Source organism: Puma concolor, chromosome A1 (genome assembly GCF_028749965.1).
Source record: "Puma concolor isolate L17-30 chromosome A1, mPumCon1.1.hap2, whole genome shotgun sequence".
NCBI classification, from domain to species: Eukaryota; Metazoa; Chordata; class Mammalia; order Carnivora; family Felidae; genus Puma; species Puma concolor.
Window position 1 is genome coordinate 167,714,333 of NC_141667.1, and position 12,554 is coordinate 167,726,886.

The window sequence follows — 12,554 nt, forward strand, 5'->3', positions numbered from 1 at the left end:
GCACACCTACTGTGTACCTAGCAACTATTGTTAGCACTGGGCATACAGCAGTCAATAAAAGATACCATGGCTATTCTTTTATGCAGCTAACATTCTACTGGGAGGAAACAGAAAGTAAATCAATAAATATTTAGTTTATCAGCGTATGCTGTGAGTGCAAGAGACATAAACAATGCTGGAAGTGGGGATTGGTTACTAGTTGCACAGAATGATCAGGAAATACTTCTATGATGCTTTGACATTTGAATAGAACACTAAATGTGAAAGAGAACTCACCAACAAAGAGGAAAGAATGTGCAAAGGCCCCAGGGTAGCAATGATGTTAGCAGATTTGAGGAGGCCAGTGTGGCACGAGTGAAGTGTGAAAGAGAGAGGTGGAAATGACGTTAGAGAGAGATGTGTAAGCAGGATATAGGAAGCAAGAGCCAACGGTGCTGGTCTGATGCAAACGTGGTCTGGAATCATATTAGAAAGTGTCATAAGAAGTGTCATTAGAAGGCATCATAGGACACCTTTCCACAATCTTGAAAGATAGATAAGATTTGTCTAGCCTGAAGGGGAAGAAATAAATTTGGATTTATACTTAGTTCTGTTAGCTGCCTGAGTTTTAGATATTCCTGATACTTCTGAGAACATTAAAAGGAATACCTAAGCTCCTCAGACTTCTATTTAAGATGAATCTTCCATTCCTGACGATTTTCTCCCACCAGAGCATCCTCTCAGATCCCATAGAATTTATCTGGCCAGCTCATGGCTTTCTGACTTCCATTACTTTATTCTGGAACTCTCTCAAAAAAAATGAGAAAGTATAATCAAACTACTCACATAGAGCTCCACTTGAAAGGAAAATGTCTGAGAAACCATTTAAATGTCTAATTAACATGTTTTTAAAAATCCATGGTGGCCTCAGTCTGCTACCAGCTTATAGTAGCAGAAACTTTAAAAATGGAAAAAAGGTGAATTTTCAGACTGCTGTCTGATAAAGGTGTTCAAGCATGGTTTGGAAAAAAGGCGAGAGCTAATCATGCAAGATGATCTCATCCTAAATATACGTTAATTTATGGGGTGTTAACAGCATGGGAATTAATCTATGAAATAACTGCTCATTTTATTAAGCAAAAAAGGATCAAAATGTACTACTCTCATTATAACAGAAATATGAAATACATCATACCAAAAGACAACCAAATAATGGCTGAAATGGGTTTTATAAAGGCAACATGCCTAACAAGCAGTCCGATCTCTCTCACATTCGATTGGGAACTAAATTTTCCAACTGATTTCTTCAGCCTTAAAAGGAATACACAAGCAACTGATGGTTGTTTCTGTGCTTCAATTTCCTTAGCTATTCCTTGAGGAAAATATGATTTCTCTCCCTCCCAAGAGGTATCTTTTAGAGTTGTTCATGTCTGCCAACTGCTAAATATAATGGTTTTCTCTAGTGTGTGTCTGTCGACCTCAAAACAATTACTTGCAATTTTCAAGGCACACACACACACACACACACACACACACAAATCAATGCATCCTAGTTTCATTTATTGGAAATCTAGAAGGTCATTGGAGTGCATGGCCCAATAACCTGAACACCATTTCCTCAGGTCCAAGATCCATCATGGAGTTTTATGTTGAGCTTATAGAAATGAAAAAGAAAGAAGAAAAGAAAAGAGAAGAAAGAAAGAAAGAAAGAAAGAAAGAAAGAAAGAAAGAAAGAAAGAAAGAAAGAAAGAAGGAAGGAAGGAAGGAAAGGAGAGAGAGAGATAAAAGAAGGAAGAAAGAATCTGAGCACTTATTTGAAGATGGGAGTTTTAAAATTCTATTACCTTCATAAAGCCTTTCCCAATCAGCTATATAAAAGGAAATGTCTCCCTCCTCCAGAATCCTCGAGCAATTATGGCCTGTATTATTGACTTGTCAATTTATTTTATACTGTTCTTGGGGCGCCTGGGTGGCTCAGTCGGTTAAGCGTCCGACTTCGGCTCAGGTCATGATCTCACGGTCCGTGGGTTCAAGCCCCGCGTCGGGCTCTGTGCTGACAGCTCAGAGCCTGGAGCCTGTTTCGGATTCTGTGTCTCCCTCTTTCTCTGACCCTCCCCTGTTCATGCTCTCTCTCTGTCTCAAAAATAAATAAATGTTAAAAAGATTTAAAAAAAAATTATTTTATACTGTTCTTGATAGCTCTCTTATTTTTTGCATTTAAGTGTTATTTTAATATTTCATTGTTACATTTTTCCATTTAGGACTTATTCAACCAGCTTTTTCAGCCTTATAAGATTAAAGACTAAAAATTAAATATCTGTATAATCCCTCCTTCACAACTAGGCACTCAGGGCAATATTTGGAATATTGCCATCCCTCCTGACGATATATTTATTAGATTTTTGATCTCAGATAAGTTGTTGGAGAAAAATCCACAGCTGCCTAATATTAGGCATAGATATTGACACCAAAGCAATGAAGTCTTCCAGGGAATACTCACTCGAGCCTGAATATGTCAACTTATAAAAATGATCACAATCTTCACACAGCTGAAGATACAAAAGCTGTGCATTGAGGAAGATTCCAGGAAGATGGCAGAATAGGAAGCAGCAGGAATCTGTCTCCCCCCCTAGACAACACTTAACACTTGCAACATCTATATGTTGTACTATTTTGGAACGCTGGAGCCTATTGAAGGCTTGCAACTTCCAGAGGAGGACTTGGGTGGTAAACTGATTAATTGTGGTCAAGTCCAGGCCTTAGCACAGTAGCAGCTCTACCTGTTCTCTAACCCTCCCCCTATGGCAGGCAGCTATGATCCTGCAGCTGTTTCCATACAGCTTGTGGGAGCCGGGGGCGGGTCGCAAAAAGGACTCTTACCATTTCTTAAGGGATAAATATCCAACTATCAGAAATCTGTCCTCTGACTGCTAATGCTGCTTCTGATCACAGAGGGGCAAAGAGGACAGCTATTATTCTTGTATCTCCCTCCACTGCTGTAAAACCATCCCCTTCCGGCTGCAGTGACTTCCAGAGAATTTAAAAGGTCAGTGCCCTTTGTTTCACCTCCCTTTATTTTTCTCTTTTTCCTCTTTTGGGAGCCAGACGTTAAAGACTAGGGCATTCAAAAACCACTACAAATATGGGGAAAATTAAAAAGTGACTACATATGCCCAGAGAAAGTCACTGGCTCAGAAAAGACCTGAGATTACCTTAATTTTACACTTCGGGCTGATCCTTGACACAAAGACAGCCTACAAAAATCAGAATAATAAAAACAATAAGCAAAAACAGCAACAAAACCCTGGGGGGAGAAGGAGAATCTGATTCCCAGAGTTATATTTTTATTGGATTCGAGTACATACCATTCAAAGGAAAATAAATTAATCAACAGAAACTGTCATTGAAAAAGACCTGACAGCAAATCTAATAGTCAAAGATATTTATTTACTTACTTACTTACTTATTTATTTTGAGAGAGAGAGAGAGAGAGAGAGAATCTCAAGCAGGCTCCACACTGAGCACAGAGGCTGATACTAGGCTCAATCCCACCACCCTGGGATCATGACCTGAGCTGAAATCAAGAGTCAGATACTCAACCAACTGAGCCACCAGGCACTGCAAGACAGAGATTTTTTAAAACGACTGTCTTGGAAAATGCTCAAAGAGCTAAAGGAAGATGTACAAAAAGTTAAGAAACTAATACATGAACAAAACAGAGATATCGATAAAGATAGCAAACCTAAAAAGAAACCAAAAAAGACATTCTAGACCCGAAAAGCCCAATAACTAAAATGAAAAATTCACTAGACAGATTCAAAGGCAGATTTGCACCAGTAGAAAAAGAATCAGCAAATGTGAAGATAAGAGGAAAATTGTCAAGTCTGAGCAGCAAAAAAGGGACGGAAGAAAAGTACGCAGAGCATAAGGGGCCTGTGGGGCACCAGAAAACACATCTACTTACACATTTTGGGAGTCCCAGACAGAGGAGAGACGGAAAGGGGCATAGAAAATATTTGAAGAAGTAATCCCTGAAAACTTACCAAATGTGATGAAAAACATTTAAATATTTACACGCAAAAAGCTCGACAAATTCCAAGGAAGATGAACTCAAAGAGATCCACATTAAGACACATTATAATGAAACTTTCAAAAGCCAAAGATTAGAAAAAAGGTGGGGGGTGGTGGCGGGAGGGGGGGGAATCTTGAAAGCAGCAAGTGTGAAACACATGAGATACTTAGAGAAGTCAGAATCATAGACCCAGAAAGGAGAGTGGCAGCTGTCAGGGGCTGGGGTAGGGTTGTGCAGTGGAAGGTTAGTGTTTAATGGCTACAGAGCTTCAGTTTTACAAGATGAAAAGACTTATGGAGATGAATGGTGGGGATGGTTACACAACATTAGGAACGCATTTAATGCCAGCGCATTGTACTGTAGTTCAGCTTAAAATGTTGTTGTGTTTTAATGTTGTGGATTGAAAAGCGGAATTCTGTCGAGGGCAAAACCTGTACTTTGACCTCAGAGAAACGTGGATTCAATTCTCCAGCGCTCAGCTTACTACTGCTTCTATGACATTGTGTCCGTTACAAAAGTTCTCTAAGGCTCCATTTTCTCATCTACATAAAGGAAATGATAATATCTCTTTTGGAAAATTATTTTGAATATGGAAGAAATACATTTAAAACACCTGGCTAAGACAGAGGTTCAAGAAGCTGTCCACAGATATTAGAGCCCTCACTAGCAGGTAAACTGGCCTCACTAGCAGGTAAACTCTGCCATTAGCCAGATGGTATTAGAGACAGGAAAAACCTTGTAACAGAGAATATTTTCTTGTGTAATTTTTATTTTTAAGGAAATGCAGAGCTTTTAGTGCAGCTTTACTAGTAAACAAGCTGTGCTACATGAATTTTTCCGGACTAACTTTCCTTCCAAATTCATCTTAGTTGTCTACTTTTGTTTTCAGTTTACCGTTTCTATTTATGTTTTGTTTTATTATATTGTATGTGTTTGTGCAGCTGCAGAGCTTTTAAGAGACTTTCGAAATACGTGACCAAGATAAATCGGCTAAGTGTTGGGCGCTGACGGATTTCCTAAAGGATTACTTAGTCCGGTTATTGTTTTTTAAGTCAATAAGCAAGAGAAGAAAAGTAGTCAAAGGCAAAAAAGCCAAGTGACCATGTCTTCCACTTTTCAGTCGATTGTTGTGTCTTTAGACAGAAAAGGCGCAGCTCTGGCAGTGGCTTATGAAAGCGAAGATTTTCATGCATTAAATTAAATAGGATCCTACAAGAGTGTTGCTATGGGATAGAGAGAAATTACTGCAAAGAATCAAGAAAAGGATATAGTGATTTTCACTGGTTCTTTTTTGTGCCACTCATCCCCCATGAATGTCATGATTTTCTCATTTTACTGAGTTCAACAGGAAACCAAAAATTTCTGGAAAAGCTGAGACTTTTAGGTTAGCCCTATCACTTTATAAATGCTCTTAACAGCTCGAACCATACAATTTTGTACACATGGGAATATCCCCCAAGTCACAGAGGTTGAAATGTTGACCTCCGCCTCTTACTTAGCACAAGATATCCATTGCACCTGGTCTACAAATTAATGTTTTGAAAGTCCCCACCCCCCAAAAAACACATTAACTTTTAAAGTTGGGACTGAATCATTTCTTTGAGGCTTTTTTCAGAAAAATGCTGATCCTAACAGATTTGCTTTCAAAAATCTGGATATGATTTCCGTAACATTTTGAAGGCAAAATGCCAAACGTTCAGAACTATTAAAGATAGTGCAAATGACCAAGCAGACGTACAGAAAACGTTATCAGCTATAAAAGTCATTGACTGGAAAAGTTTCACTGTTAACTCTTGCATTTCTTCAGCTATGGACTTTTCTGGATCAGATTTTTCAATAAATCTGATTATCCTTTGATCTAAAAAGGAATCACGGTGAATGGAGGGAAAATTGGAACTACCCTTAGTGTAAAGTCACAGGTAAGGCATCACCACCTCTATGTATTCCCATGAGGGCTGCCATTTCCCCATGTAGGTAGTGGGTATGCTTTGTGAACATTTATAGGGCCATATAATTATGCTTTGTATGCTTTTGATATGTAAATTATACACATAACAGTATTTTTAAGTGGTTCTTAAGTGATATTGATAGGAGGCTAAGCAGTAACTTTATTTTTCCAACACATTTAGCTTTACCAAGACAAGGTTTATTCATCCATTAAATTAAAGAGTTATTAAAATAGGTTAGAGATACGAATGTTTTATACGCATGTCAACCTGAGACATGTACTGAATCCTGTACGTTTTGAAATGCATATCAAATTCATTACAGGCGGTAATGATCTAGTATACAAGACAAGGAAAAAAATGGGGTCAAAGTACCCTCATGCTTTGCCTCTGTAATGGATGTACCAAAAGTCTTTCATTATGAAGGAAGTAAAATGTATTTCCCAAGAAGAAATGATGATTACAAATTTAGTGATTATCACTGGGATTCCATGATTCAGTCTAGCACTCACTCATTTGCATGACACTTGAGAAATCTTCATAAATAAAATTACGACATGTGCCCAGAATCTCTTGATAATTGCTTTTTACTTGGATGTTGTCACTTATTCTGGATTTTCCCTTTTTTCCCACTCTGAATGTTGTACCAAAAAAATTCTCCCCTTGATTCATTCTTCTGCTTTGACTCTAGAAAGGATATGGCAAAGCTAATTAATTCTTACAATATTGGTATTCATTTTTAAAATGATAAAAATGGTATGCACTTTTAGTTTGATTTCCCAGATTCTATCTCCTGGGGCACCTGTTATAATATTCCATATGCTTCTCTTAATCACTATGGGTTAAGAAATCTATGTATCAATCTGAATGACAGTATATATTTTTTTCTAACCAAGAGTTCAGCCCACGTGGGATTTAGGTCTTCCTACAAGAAGTATACATAAAAAGTACAACCAACAATAATATGTATATGTGTTATATATGTCAGAGAGAGAGAGAGAGAAAGAGACAGAGATGGGGAGAGAAGCAGAAACATGGAGAGACAGAGAGCCAGACCGAGAAGGCTTTTTCCTGGAAACTGATCGTTCTATACATCTGTCACAACCTACTTTTATTCAAAAGCTCCAGATTTTATAAATTATTTTCACTGATATCCAACAAAAACAGATTATATACTTACAAAGCCTTTTATGGCTTTTTATTACATCACCTCATCTGATCATTACAACCACCATTTCATAATGTAGGAGGACAATCACTAGCCTATCAATTCTATGGCCAAGAAATTTTCCAGTAAATGCTTTTAAAAAAATAAAGAAAGAAAGAAAAGAAAAGAAAAAAACAAAAAACAAAAAAACAAAAAAACCCACAGTCACCACAGGAAGCATTGCTTGTAGTACAAAGTCAAGAAGAATGGAAATGTCAAAAATTTTATTTAACTAAAAATGTATAAAGTTGCTGAGAAGTCTGCTTAAACAATTTTGCTTAATATTTTATCCGGTTTTTCTAAAACCTAGCAAATAAAGCATATTAAACGGTTCAAATCAAACCATTAGTTGGGGTTTTCAGAATCTCTTCCACAACTAGAAATGCTTTGCCCTTATGATGTACAGCTAAGAACCCACGAGAGATGATGAGGTTGTTCTGAGTTATCCAGACTGACTTCACTCACACCATATTCACTGATTATTGATTTTTCATTTCAGATTGTGACGCAAGGCAAGAGCAAACACTTCAACTCAATTTTAACCAGGCAGTTTTTTAGTATGTGAGAGTTCCATTTTAAAACAAAACCACAATTGTCTCCAGTGGTATATGAGTTATCACAAAAGTGTCATATATTGCAGAAAAATGGAAATTGTTAGGTTTACTCCTAAGTAATAAGAGTTACTTAGGAGATTAGCAGATTTCAAGTTACTAACGGACTAAAATAAAGGTCATAGCTTTGTCAACACAAAGTGCCTTTCACATAGTTGATTAATAACAACAGAAGGTATTTGGGACTTAATTTTTTTACTAGCTTCCCAGTGTTAGATTGTGATATACTTATCACAAATATGATAGATATTCTTCATCAGTGATACTAGAGTTCTCATTAGGTACTCATTAAACTCCTGCACCTTAGGATAACCTTGAGAAGTGTATTAGCTACTAATGAGTAAATACTTCCATCATGTAACTCTTATTAATGATAATGGAATTTACATGTGCGCAGTAAGCATAGGTAGTATAAATTGTAAAAACTGTAGCGATTAGAATTTCACATCTCAAGACCGAAATAAATGATAAATGGGCTGATCTGTTAAGGTAAAATTGTCTGCATAAATGCCACACACATGACAGAAATCAGTTGAAAGAAAAAATCTTCAGGCATTTAAAAATACTTAAATGTTTGACAATAAAGAGTTAAGATACAACGTGAATAAATACCTGAATTTTTAAAACCAAGCATAATTATTTAAAAACAAAGCACTCTGGGATTCTGTGAAATGCTACAATGACGTTCCTTAACATATTAATTAGCAATACAGTTTATGAATTGATAAACCACTGATCTCCCCTCTGCCATTTCTTTTCCATTTATTCTTATTGTTATTGTCTTATTTAAAATGTCCCTGTGCTTAAAAATAACAGCCTTGCTATGGGGAAAGACATGATAGAGATCAGATTAAACCGTGAGTTGGAGGTAGTATGAGCCCGACTATTTACTTCCTCTTGATTTTGAACAGAAGTAGCAGAATTATTGTAATAAGCAACTATCCAAACTCTTTTTCAAGTTAATCCACAACTGAGAATTCCTAAAGCTTCTGATGGACCAACTCATGAATATCATTGTTTTTCAGGAATTACTTTTTCCTTGCTACCTTAATTGTCTTAATTACTTAAATCCCATTTCTTTTTGAATCCTATTTGGAGATGAGGAAAATACGGTCGCCATCTTGAAATAGTAGACTCTTAGATCTGAAAGAACCTGAAGAGGTTATCGACCAAATAGTAATCATTCTTCCTGCATGCCACTAGCATTGAGAAATTCAGTTATATAAAAGGTAACCCTTCCAACTGTTAAAACGTTCTTTCAAATAATTAGCTGAAATTTACTCTGTGTGTAATTTCTTCCCCAAAAGCTTAGTTCTGAAAGCTTAATGGAATAAGTTTAATTCCTCTTCAATATAACAGACCTCAAATACATGAAGGCTTGTTTCTGTGCTGATGTCTCTTTTTCCCACTGAACAACCAGAGCTCCTTCAACCATTGCTTATGTAGGATAGGGTTCATTACCCACTGACCTCTCCACATAGATGTCAGAGAGATGCTCTCTGTCTTCAATAAGACACCCAGAATTAATAGCAATTCGCCCGGTGTGGGTCTGGTAGTGCTGAGTGCAGGGAGCTTATTATCCTCTGTGAACTGGATACCATTCTTCTCTCTATTAATGCAGCCTAGGATTGCATTAGATCTTTTGTCAGCCTCATCACCTTGGATAACCCTCCATATCCATGGATATATTACCAGGAGGGAATGAGGGGAACTTTTAACAGACCGTCTAATCTGCCCCCCCCCCCCCCGAGCCCTTGAGCAAATAGCAGTGCTTTTATAGCAAGCTATCTGGAAACCTATATAAATGGGTCATTAAAAACTCTGTACTTTTTGAACCACTAAAGGGGGGGGTACGGAGATTGTTCAAATATCCCTTCTTTCATTCTTGTCCTCACAAATTCAGTATCTATTACTGAGCCACAACCATGTGTCTGGCTGGGACAGAGAGATGAAGACCAGGCCTCTGAATCTCAACTCCTACATTTCTCAGACAAGCAAATCAACAATAAGCTACTGTGCTGAGTAGTGTGACAATAATCTGTAATAGTGAAGTGAATGAACAGAAGAGGGACACCCAACTCAGCCTCAGAGGCATCACCGAGAATACTATCCTGAGTTGTACCTTCATGTAAAGTGAGAGTTCTCCTGGGTCCCTCTCTCCTGTGCCTTAGAACAGAACCTGGGTGCTAAAAATAAATAAATAAATAAATGAATAAAATGTAAAATAACATAAATGGAAAAGGTGGATGAGTTAACTAATGGATGGAGTCACTGCTCGATGAATTAATTAGACATAGACTAACATATGAGAGTTTAACCTATTCAGAGACAGCTAAGTGGTTCGGTTAAGCTACAGCTTGGCCTTGTAGAGGAAAAACAAGAAATGGGATTAGAGAAGTAAGTAATGGAGAAAGGGATGTAAGCGGGGTCTCTGGATATAGAACCAACAAAAGCCAAAGAAGAGAAGGAAAGGTGGGGGTGTAGTTGAGAGATACCGAGGACCAAATATATGTCACAGGTAAGGGACAGAGATCATAATTCCTTTGTTTCCTGCTTGGGCAACTGTAAAGAATATTGCACTCAGCAACCTTCAGGCCACAAGTAGCACAGGTTTTGAAAGTGGGGAGGATGACAAATCCAGTTTTCTTTGGATTAAATTGAAGATGGGGTACTCACAGGAGATGCCCATGAGCCACTCGTGCCCCATCTCCAGTTGGGAAGAGGCATCTAACCACAGTTAGCTCGGTCATCAGAGGGTGTAAGTAATTGCTGAAACGCTTGGTGTGAATCAAATTGTCCAGAAAAAAGTACACCGTGTGGAAAGAAAAATGCCAAACAACAAGCACTCGAGAACATAAGTATCTACAGGCTACCTAAGGAAAACAAGACTGCAAGTCAAACTTCAGCAAGTAGTAAGAGATTTCCTGTGGAAGGTGGAAGGACTGAAAATATTGGTATGTGGAAGAATAAAGGCCAGCTGAGCAGAAATTGAAAACATAGGAAGGACAATTAATGGGTCAAGCCTTCTTGCATTTACCCACAGTTCTGAAAAGTTCTACCTTACAGACTTTAATTGTAAAATAAGAACTTTATTCTCAGAGAATACATTTTTCTAAGAAATCAGCTAAAAAGTGAGTTTCTTTCATCACTTTTCCTTTGACGTCTTTCTCATACTCAGAGTTTCCACCTAGCTGCCTTCTTGATACTAAAAATTTCCAGAACTTTCCAGAAAAGTTAAGGCAGGAAAGATGGCTGGATCTCAATAGGGGGCATTGAGATGGAGTTTGAAGGAGGAAGTTCTGAACTGCAGTGTCCAGACTTCACCAGTAGGTGCTGATGTCTAACAAGACACCTCTGCTTTGGACCTCAGTCATGTAGAACCCCAGGGATGTGGATCATCCTAGATAACTTGACGGTTTACCACTTTAAGCAACCAACCTGCTGCCCGTACCCCTTTACATTTTTTTAATGGAGTTTTCCCCTAAAACTTGTCTACAAGTATTTCTATCTTAAGATCTGTCTTTTATCATCTTATAGTGAGAAAATAAAAGCCATGAAGGGGCTTCCCTTATCTTACCACCACCAAGTTTACTAACCTTTTCTTATCTCTGCCTATTCTTTGCCTTCTCTCTCTTTATGGCCTGGATCAAGTGTCTCAGACTGTATCAAAATCTACCCCACCTTCAATGTGCAGCATCCTATCCTCACTTATTCACCTCGCAAAGACTTTGGCTCTTATGAGAAATTATCTCATCTTCCCTTTCTTCTGCATCCTTAATTCTCCCTCACTGCTAGAACTTTCTTTTTAAAATACAGATATACTATACATCTCCCACTTTACAGCTAATGCACAAATACCTTGACCAGCCAAGGTCTATGCTCCCCCCGCAGAATAACTTCAATTGAGTGAGGACCGTCTCTGCTCTCTTACTCCCATTTGCTCCACAACTGATGCTGCATGCCAAGTTCCAACTTTGCGTTAGAATTCCAATCAGATTTCCAATGCTGTAAAAGAGCTCCAGTTGGATTTCTGTTCTGTCCATAAACTGACCAAATGAAGATCACCAGCGAACCCCGTGTTGGGAGATCCAGTGGTCTGTCTTCAACCATCGTGTATTCTACCTTTTCCATGATACAGTGGGTCACCTTGTCCCTTCTTGGAGCACTTTCTTCTGTTGGTTTTTATCACACTAGTTCCCCACTCACCTGACCACCTGGCCCTCCCAGCTTTCCTTTGTTCATCTTTCCTTTCCTCCTCTTCCCATGATCTCCACCAAATGTGTTGATGAATCCCATACTCTGCACTGCAAAATAGAGTGTGATCTGTACCCCAAATCCTCTCTTGCAGTTTCCCATTTCAGTAAACACCACCTCCAGCCAGCCTCACACACAGTTATTTGAGTCAAAAACCAGGAAATCTTCCTCGATGCTTCCCCCGCCTCCCTTCACTCCTTACATGCAACCCACCAGCAAATATCATTAGCTCTAACTTCTGAAATGCACCTGGACTTCACCCACTTCTCCCCACCTCCACTGCCTCCTCCCTAGCCCAACAACCCTCCTACCCTGCCTAGACTTTCCTAACCACCTGACGACATCTCTGCTTGCATTTTGACTTCCCTGTAAAAAGAGTGATCTTCTTAACCTTTGTCAAATTATGTCAGCTTCCCGAATAAAACTCCCCAATGGCTTCCCAATTCACATAGAGTAAAGCTCCTATCAGGACCTTGTCTCTGGCC

The 12,554-nt window shown here is 38.4% G+C and overlaps 1 long non-coding RNA gene across 8 annotated transcripts in view; it reads right to left on the minus strand.

Moving 5' to 3' along the window:
- Positions 1–7,736: 7,736 nt before the first annotated feature.
- Positions 7,737–12,554, minus strand: part of LOC147584635 (uncharacterized) — an 89,983-nt gene continuing 85,165 nt past the window's right edge. For 7 of the 8 annotated variants that reach the window (XR_015251833.1, XR_015251823.1, XR_015251832.1 and 4 more), the window contains 2 exons: positions 9,938–10,001; positions 7,737–8,968 (listed from right to left, as the gene is read on the minus strand). This is a non-coding gene — a long non-coding RNA (uncharacterized LOC147584635). Of the gene's footprint in view, positions 9,438–9,937; positions 10,002–12,554 lie in introns of all 8 variants that reach the window. The other variant, XR_015251811.1, reaches the window with a different exon arrangement.